The sequence below is a fragment of the Perca fluviatilis genome, chromosome 1, assembly GCF_010015445.1.
Source record: "Perca fluviatilis chromosome 1, GENO_Pfluv_1.0, whole genome shotgun sequence".
In the NCBI taxonomy this organism is placed as follows: Eukaryota; Metazoa; Chordata; class Actinopteri; order Perciformes; family Percidae; genus Perca; species Perca fluviatilis.
Window position 1 is genome coordinate 25,163,340 of NC_053112.1, and position 8,957 is coordinate 25,172,296.

General features: G+C 42.3%; 1 protein-coding gene across 17 annotated transcripts in view; it reads right to left on the reverse strand.

Annotated features, from left to right (window-relative positions):
* ptprdb (protein tyrosine phosphatase receptor type Db) overlaps window positions 1–7,723 on the reverse strand; it is a 176,949-nt gene extending 169,226 nt beyond the window's left edge. For 8 of the 17 annotated variants that reach the window (XM_039792249.1, XM_039792079.1, XM_039791910.1 and 5 more), the window contains exons 1-2: window positions 7,662–7,719; window positions 7,401–7,514 (exon numbers count right to left, since the gene is read on the reverse strand). The gene's annotated coding sequence lies outside the window, so the exon portion shown is untranslated. Of the gene's footprint in view, window positions 1–7,400; window positions 7,515–7,661 lie in introns of all 17 variants that reach the window. The other 9 variants (XM_039792536.1, XM_039792576.1, XM_039792527.1 and 6 more) reach the window with 5 other exon arrangements.
* Window positions 7,724–8,957: the final 1,234 nt, after the last annotated feature.

Consider the following 8,957-nt stretch of genomic DNA (forward strand, 5'->3'; position numbering starts at 1 on the left):
GCCGGTCACTACAGTATATGTTTCTGGTGAGAGTGAGACACAGAGATAGAAAAAAAAAAGAGAACGGCAGAAGTAGGGAGCAAAAGGAGCAAAAGAGAGAAATAAAAGGAAGATAATGAGGAGGGAACGTGTGTGTTTGTGTGTTAATGTATAAATGCATGTGTGCACGTGTGTGTGTGTGTGTGTGTGTGTATGTGTGTGTGTGTGTAACCGATTGCATGTGAGGGTGTGTATCTGATTTTATGTGAATCCTAAATATGGATGAAAACCAAGGCTTTAGGTTTTTAATCAGCCCCATCTGAGTGCTGTATGGGGACTCTGAGAAGCTTTCATGTAGTTTCTCTTTCACACACACACACACACGCACACACACACACACACACACACACACACACACACACACACACACACACACACACACACACACACACACACACACACACACACACACACACACACACAGACCCCCCTCATGCCTTCTGTTCTAAATTTACACCTAACATGAGAACAGGAGAATGGGGGAGGAGGCAAGTAGAAGAAAGGTAAGGGAGTGAAAGATTAGAGGAAGAAGGCAGAGGACAGAATTATGGAGAGACAGTGGGTGGGGGAAAAGGAGAAGGGTGGAGAGTAAGTGCATAGGAAACAAGCATAGGAGAGGTGAAAGAAGTGTAGACAGTAATGAGGAAGTGGCCAAACTACAAGAGGAACAGATGAGAGGAGAGGAGCCAAGTTTGATTTAGACAGCGGGCAAGAGAGATGGAGAGAGGGACGGAGAGAGTTAGATAGACAGGGAGAGAGAGAGGGAGGGAGAAGGACAGCGGTATATTAGTCAAGGTGTCCAGTCTATGTATTGCCTGCTGTGCAATACCACCCCTCTGATTTACTCTGCCGAGTGACTGATGAGAGGGAGGATGAGATGGAGGGATGCAGGGATGAGAGAGGAGGGAGGTCTCGCAACGAACGTTTAGGCCAAATTAACGGCACCTCATAAATTAGACTAACAGCCAAAGTGGAGGGGCTGGAGGGGAGGGCTGTGGATGTGTGTCTGTGTGTGTGTGTGTGTGTGTGTGTGTGCGTGCAAGTGTGTTTCTATGTACACAACTAAGTATGTGTTGTGCATGTATGTGAATGATGACATGTCAAGGGGGAACAATTTGAACCAGTGCAAACAGATTACTCTCTGATAAAGTAGGGATATGCAACCATTCACTCATACAAACACAATCTTCCCTTGATTACCGCATGTACTGAAGCGTTTTCTCCTGCATGATGCACTAATCAACTGAAACAGCAGGGAGATTGTACACATTGAGATAACTAAATTAAGTTGCCCACCTTTACACTCACGAAGCATTCTCACTTTTCCATCCTTGCATAAAGCACAATATATTTGGACATATGTAAATGAAACAATGTCTAATAAAAATTACATTCAGATACAACTAAGCAATGTTTTTAAGGGTTTGTTTAGGCAACTGGTTTATGTTAGGGTGGTAATGGCCTTGGTTAAATGTTGAAAAAGTAACTGACTGAATGAATGCATTGATGTTATTAATATTTAATCAATACCACAATATTTACCTCTTCAACCAACATAACAACATGTGGGACACAGGTCACAAATCCCACTTCTAAGTCCTGTATGGCTTGTATGCCCAATCATCCACCTCTCTCTCTCTCTATCTCTCCCTCTCTCTCTCTTTTCTCTCTCTCTCTCTTCATGGATTGGAAAAAAAAAACTGAATTTAAACCACACAGAATTACATATCAGCCATTTGGCAAAGCAATTTGAAGTATATAATCATGTTTGGTAGGAGACAGGGTTACTGTATGAGAACTTTCAGTTGACACAAGGCTTCATACAAATTTTATTCCCTTTAAGATAACTCTATATGTATGTTATCTGTTGCCGTTCAAGCTACACACGTAGCATAAATCCCCCCCTGTGAACGTTATTTATGTGACTCCCTTTAAATTCATAAGAAATGTTAACTCTGTCAGAAGTGCAGGCACTTGCCGATCGTTGTGTGATTACAGCAGTGCTTGACTGAGTGAGATACTAATACAAACACACACACACACACACACACACACACACACACACACACACACACACACACACCAATCTTGGCAGTGTAGAGTTGATGCTCAGAGTGATTAAAGTGGCGTACCTCTGAGTGTGTCACCTGGGTGCTGCTGTATCTTAAATCAGGACAGTGGGGCTCAGATTGGGTATTGACTGGCCTGCAGAAGTCTCCATCCATCATGTTGAGAAACGATAGCACAGAGGCCGCCCTGATGTACCCATATACCACTGATGTTACTCACTGGCTGGCTGAGGTGACGTAAGGTTAGGGTTATGACATGAACTGTTGTTTATGGTGCATGGTAAGAAGGCAGGGAGGCGCGCCTCACAGGCAGATGTGGACTGACAGGCAATGCGTCTGCCGTCAAGATTTGTATAAACGCATGTTCAGAAGCTAACACAAAGGCAGGCACACCTGTGACAGACACAAGCTGACAGACACATATGCTCAGACAGCAGCACTTATTGCAAGAGATAAGACTTTTCTCTCTGTCCTGTTGCCTCTCACTCTCAATGATACACACACAGAGACAAGCGCACACATCCGCAGACTCTGTTTTGAAGGCCTGAGCAACATCTTTTGACTGTGTGCCTAATGATAATAAATGAGCCATCATGGGTTGGGAGGGAGGTACTAAGTCATCCCCTTCATCGACAGGAGGAAGACTGGGAGCCCCAAGGTCACCCCACTTTCAGCATCACTCTCCCTAACGACTCCTTTCGCTCTCTCACGTGCATGTGTGCATACATACGCACACACAGACACAAAGTGGCACAAAATGCACCATGCCATGTTCACACTGCGCACACAGACAGACATACACACACCAGAGAGCACCTGGCCAAACCTGCTTCGAGATACTGCCACTGGGTGAGATAAATGCACATTACCAAATGTAACTCCATTTCTTCTGAACTTTTATCACAGAGAAAGGTTATATTGAGGCTGCATGCTGAGCGGTCGCCGGCCTCTTTGGCATTAGACCTCTGAAAAAAAAGCAATGTCTACTACTTGCACTTGTACACGTATCACAGGTTCAACTAAAGAATAATTATCTCAGATTGTTTTTATCTCAGAAGGGCATGAGAAGTTAAAACAATCCAGTATTTCACAATAAAAAAAGCTAAAATTAGCAAAAGGTCAAAAAGAGACCTGAAGTTGTATAGCAAGTTTTTTTCCCATCTTGCTAAATGATATTGGGTGATAACTCAGAAATTATGTTGGGAGACTGCAAAGATTACAACCAGTCTGATGAGTACAAATCAAATGCAGCTTTATTTTTTGTGCTCACACAGCTCAAGACATCTATTTCAGTGGAAAAGTTTCCTCTTAACCTGTACCTTTTATGGCACGTGCTCCTAATAGATTCTCACATTCCAGGCTCCAATTCCTCTGTGTGACAGTTGTGCCCAAACTCATAATAGATTCATACATTCTAAGCTAGGTTTTGCTGTGAGACCATGTCATCTTAAAACTGACTGGTCCCTAGAAACTCCTTAGAATAGATAAGATACATTCAAACATCTGCATGCACAAATACCAAACCTATCACAAATCATCTTGTAACACCTCAGATTTACCCCCAGGTTAGAAACCATCATTCTAATTTTTAGATAATTTTCAAGTTTCTCAAAAGAAAGAAGAGAACACTCACACAAACCCATAAACTGGCAATGATTTGCTTGTTACTCAAAACATTATTTTTAATACATTAGCTACCCTGCATTTGTGCCCTCACCCTGCACAGTGTACAGCATGTCACCAGCCAGCCTTTCCCTTTAGCAAAGAGCACCAGATCAAATCAGCTGAGGAAGACAAGTATTGCATAACTGAAAAAATGTCTTAATAACCCCCCCTCTGACCCTCCTGATTTCCGGCCCTCTCCCTAATGAGCTGTCATGCACTGTCATCTCTCAGATGCACAGATCTGAATTCAAATCCGAAGAGGGGGGCCAAGTAAATTCCTCCAGCCAAGAGACACACGCTAAAGGAGTCCAACTAAAAATGTAAGTTTGTGGGAGAGAGGAGGCATCACAAGATGCGTTGGAGAAAACGAATAGGAAGGTAGCGCCTTCACTTTCAACTGTGGGAATTCTTTTCTCAGTCACACACACACACATACACACACACATATATATAGATTACAAGTGCACACATAACATGCATAGGCACACACACGCACAGGTTGCAAGTTTAGACTGGAGCTGTAGAAAGCTAATTTGCACCACACTGAAATGCATCTCAATTAAAGAGAAACACATCGAAGTGCCAGGGGAGGAGAGAAGAGAAAGATGTGAGAGAACGGGAGGGAGGAATGGGGTGTGAAACAGATAGTGTGTGAGAGTATGAGAGTAATAGAAAGGGGGAGGGGGTGTGAGCTCAACTGTATTTGGAATGGGAAGAAGGGAGGGAGAGAGAAAGAAAGAGGGAGAGAGAGAATGTTTTCATCTCCCTCTCTTGGAAAAACATCTCATTTTGGGATGAATCAGATTTAGAAAGGGTGTTAGGAGGTTGAGGCGCAGCTAAAATCCTAACTAACTTCAACCTCGTTATCACCAGCTCTTTGGTTTGGTGCCAGCACACTAGGGCTGTCCTTGCTAAAACTGTGTGTGTCTGTGGTGTGTGTCTGTACGTAAGATATTTTTAAGCCCAGGGCCACGGACTGTACTGTATGACAGAATGGGTTGATACGTCCAAGACACAATAAGGTTTTACCTAAGTGTGTAGGCAAGTGTGACTCCAGGCCTGGATCAATGTGTTTTGGGTATTTTTGAGAATGCATTGAACGCTTTGTTTGTCATATTAGTCCATGTTAAAAAATAGATAATGTGCATAAGTACATTTGAGTATGTGCCTGTTATGTGTGATTTAGTGCGTCTGCGTCTGAGAGAACAAACAACAACCGGAGGAAAGGAAAAAAAACACACAATCTGTCACATGAAAAAATCAGGATTGGCTTTGTATGCCGCTACCATTTTGCACGGACTGTCATGTTCTTAAGACTGTGATGATGCTGCCAGCCCACCATCTCAATAACAACACAGAATGCTAGTCCATCCATTCTTTCATGCTGTCAAAATATACTTAACTTGTCCGCTTCTTGTGAGAGCCCCTTAACCCAGTGTTTGCCTCTGTTCCAATATAACTCACACAGCTCTTAGAATGAAGAGCATTCTGGGAAATCAAGTCTTTTTGATCTTACTCTGGTGTAAGATGTAGCGCCCTCCTTTCGACTGCAGCACTGTAACACCATTATCACCATGATGTAATGCACCTACTTTTATCATCAGTATCAGTGATAATCAGATGATCGGTATTATAAAGAGCCAGAGCAACACTGCCATCATCAGCATCATCTTGCCTGCCATCAGCGACACCGTGTCAGCACATCATCTGAGAATACATCATCTCATTTTCACCTGACAAAAAACTGATGGGGGTCGCCAAAGCTAAATGATTGGTTCATTGCATGATTGCCTGGCCATATCTACAATGAGTGTCAAACCATTACTGAAACATTTGTGTGAATCCCAGACCAAAGCTAAAGAGAGTACAGGATGTAAATTGAGGAGGGATGACGCGAACACTCACCGATTGAAAAACATTTCCTCTGATACGTTACTACTAATGTAGCTCGAAACATGAGATAAAGTCTGATGATCAAATGTCCATAAGCTCACCCCACTAGTAGCGTATCATTTCTTCCTGTGCTTTCACCTATAGCGTTTTTTAGGCCACTGCAAAAAAATATTGGAGATACAGTACAGTGGACCCTTAAAACTGTTGTCCAGCAAATTTCCTCTCATGTTACCTGAGTTATAAGCCACCCTCATTTGCATTTCAGTTGGTGGTCTTGTCTGGTCAATCCTCTTAGCCTCCCCTTGTTTGTCTTGCAGTCACGTAGCTAAGTTAAAATAAGCAGTGGCCTTCTTTTATATAAATCTCATGCTGGTGACAAGCATGTCAAAGCCAGAAGAACCTACTGTGTATCAGTGAAGGCCCTGACAGCTAAATATATAAATATATAAGCTAAAAGAAAAACTGCTTACATGGGTTTTCCTCTTTCTCCAATACTTTGAGTTAGCATAATCTCTCTCTCTCTCTCTCCCTCCCTCTCTCTCTCTCTCTGTCCATCTTTTCTTTTTGCTCACTTATTCTTTCCTTACATACACATGACTGAGCAGAGCTCACACACACACACACACACACACACACACACACACACACACACACACACACACACACACACACAAAGACACCAAAACACACACATTCTTGTACATGCTTCACAATGACAGCCCCATACTGTACATCGACAATAAAACACATCCCAAACTACTCAAACAACCTCCACAGGCCCTTTGTCATGTCCTCTGTGTCTTTATGGCATCTCAATCTGCCCTTGATGACACCGCTTATGAGCCTTTAAGCGGACCTCTGTTGTGCATGGGCTGACATATCAAGTTGTCATTACATTAAGTAGGGACTCTCTATTAGTGCAAATGGTGGCACATAACCAGATAATCGGCTGTGGACAGCAAGTATGGCTATGTGGGAGGTGAGATGCTAACGGATGGTGTGTGGGAGAGTAATGTTTTATGTTGGAGGAAGTGTGATATCTCCATTATAGACAAGCTTAATTGATAAACAGGACAATAAAAGCAGCAAATGGCCCCATAGATTTCTGCCTGCAGCAGAGCCAGCAGTACTGTAGGATGTAGGGAGTAATGGCACTGACAATAGCATATCAAGTAGAGGCTTTAAAACAATATCAGGCAATGTCATCATAGTAGAGAAATAAAAGAGTAATAAAATCCCTCTCATAAAAGAAGGGATGCAGCGCTTCCCTGAGGGATCCCTCAGATTCTTCTCACACTCCTCAATCCTCTCACCTAATATCTCCCCCACTCCCTCACCCTGGACGGCTGGATTTTACTCTATTAACCCTCCGCGATAGGAATCACTGACTGATAATTGTCACAATGGCCACGTTTCATTCCCAAGAATAGACTTATAAGCGCGAACTTCGTTGCCATGGGGTACACATTTAAAAGAAAGTATACAGCGATACCACGCTGTCTATTTCAGCTCTTGGCATGAGCAAACAATTCATGAGTCGCTTCCTTAAGTGTTTTACGCTGATCCTTACAAAGAAGACAAAAGTGCCCGTGTCATTTAGACACGCCCGTTTAAAATCATCAACAAAAAAAAAGAAAAAAAAAAAAGATCCAACACTTTCAGACGTTTGCCCGGAAAATGGATTAAAAATAAAATAAAAAAATCAAGCAACAATTTTGGTCAAAGTGTGCTCACCAGAATATCCGGAAAAGAGCTCGGGGTACGGAGAATCCCGAGGAGTTTCCCCTGTCTTTCTTCACCCCAAGTTGGAGACAGCGATCAGACGCGCTCCCACAGTCCCGACTGAAACTGCAAAGAGAAAAGGTAAGACCACATTGAGAGAAAGCACGTCAGCCTATAGGCTCTTCCATCCCGACCGGCAATTGAGGTCAACCCCCCCACCCAAAAAGTACATCAATAATTACACACGTTTAGCCCACTGATCCGGAACTGTACCTCTTAAACGAGCTGGGATGACCACCAGAGAGTGAAAGGGATGGAAAAAGGACCGGGCAAGGCAGCGGCTGTCAGATTTGACTTCAAACTGATGCTGACGATGCGCACCGAGATAAGCTCCGGAGGGGAGAGAGAGACAGAGAGAGCGAGAGAGCGAGAGATAGGAGAGAGAGAGAGAGAGAGAGAGAGAGAGAGAGAGAGAGAGAGAGAGAGAGAGAGAGAGAGAGAATAACATAAGAAGTAAAAGATTTACTGTATACTAATTAATCAATTCTAATATTGTAATAATTTATATTGTGCTATATTTAGTAAATATGTCTTATTAAGGGGAAAACAAAACAAAAAACAATAATTAAATGAAATTGTTTTCCCCTTCATATAGCTTAAGAACTTTTGTTTTCATACATATATTTGCCATACAAATATATGTATATAATTAATATAAATCATCCTAATATTGTGTTAATGTTCATATAACTGTTTGTATTTTGTCCTAATATTTGGACAAATTCTAGGTTGATGCTTTAGCTAACAACATTGTTATTGAAACTTTCATGCCAATAAAGTCCCTATGAATTGAATTGAGAGAGCGCGTGCGAGAGCGAGAGAGAGAGAGAGAGAGAGAGAGAGAGAGAGAGAGAGAGGTGCAGTGTGTGTGAGAGAGAGACTTTAATTAAACAATACTCCACTTAAAATATATTCAACTGGTTTAAAATATGAAATACAAAGCACCTATGCATATCAATAAGGATAAATTGAATTTAAAAAAAACACACAAATGGGAGAAAGAGAGAGACAGGGTGATAACTTCAAACTGCATCTACCTTCATGCTCGTCAAGGTACAGTAGCCTTCTCACAGATGCTTTCAAGAGATGACCTGGGACTTTTGGGCTCATAGCCAGACTTACAGTACCTCAGGTGGTGGAGGCAGCTCAAGAGACTTGCAGCACTTGCAGTGTTTATCATCCACACACTCATTTCGTGAAAACCACTAATCCAAGAAGCCTTACCTATTTACGAACCACCCTTTTCCCAAACATCTTAGAAATTCATAAACTAAACTAAATTTATGAAATAAAGTTTTAACCTTTACAGGAAAATCAGAGCAGAGGTGCCGTTTCACCCAACAAATGCCACATATTTAATGAGCCTGTCTATTGTTTAGGCCCATAATTCACTAACAGAATTGATTATGAGACAAGATGCGTCGACATCTGTGGCTTACCACCTCGGCTACACGATTTCCATGGGGGAAACCCAGGGTGTACTGTACATTATAGAGATGAGAGAGAAAA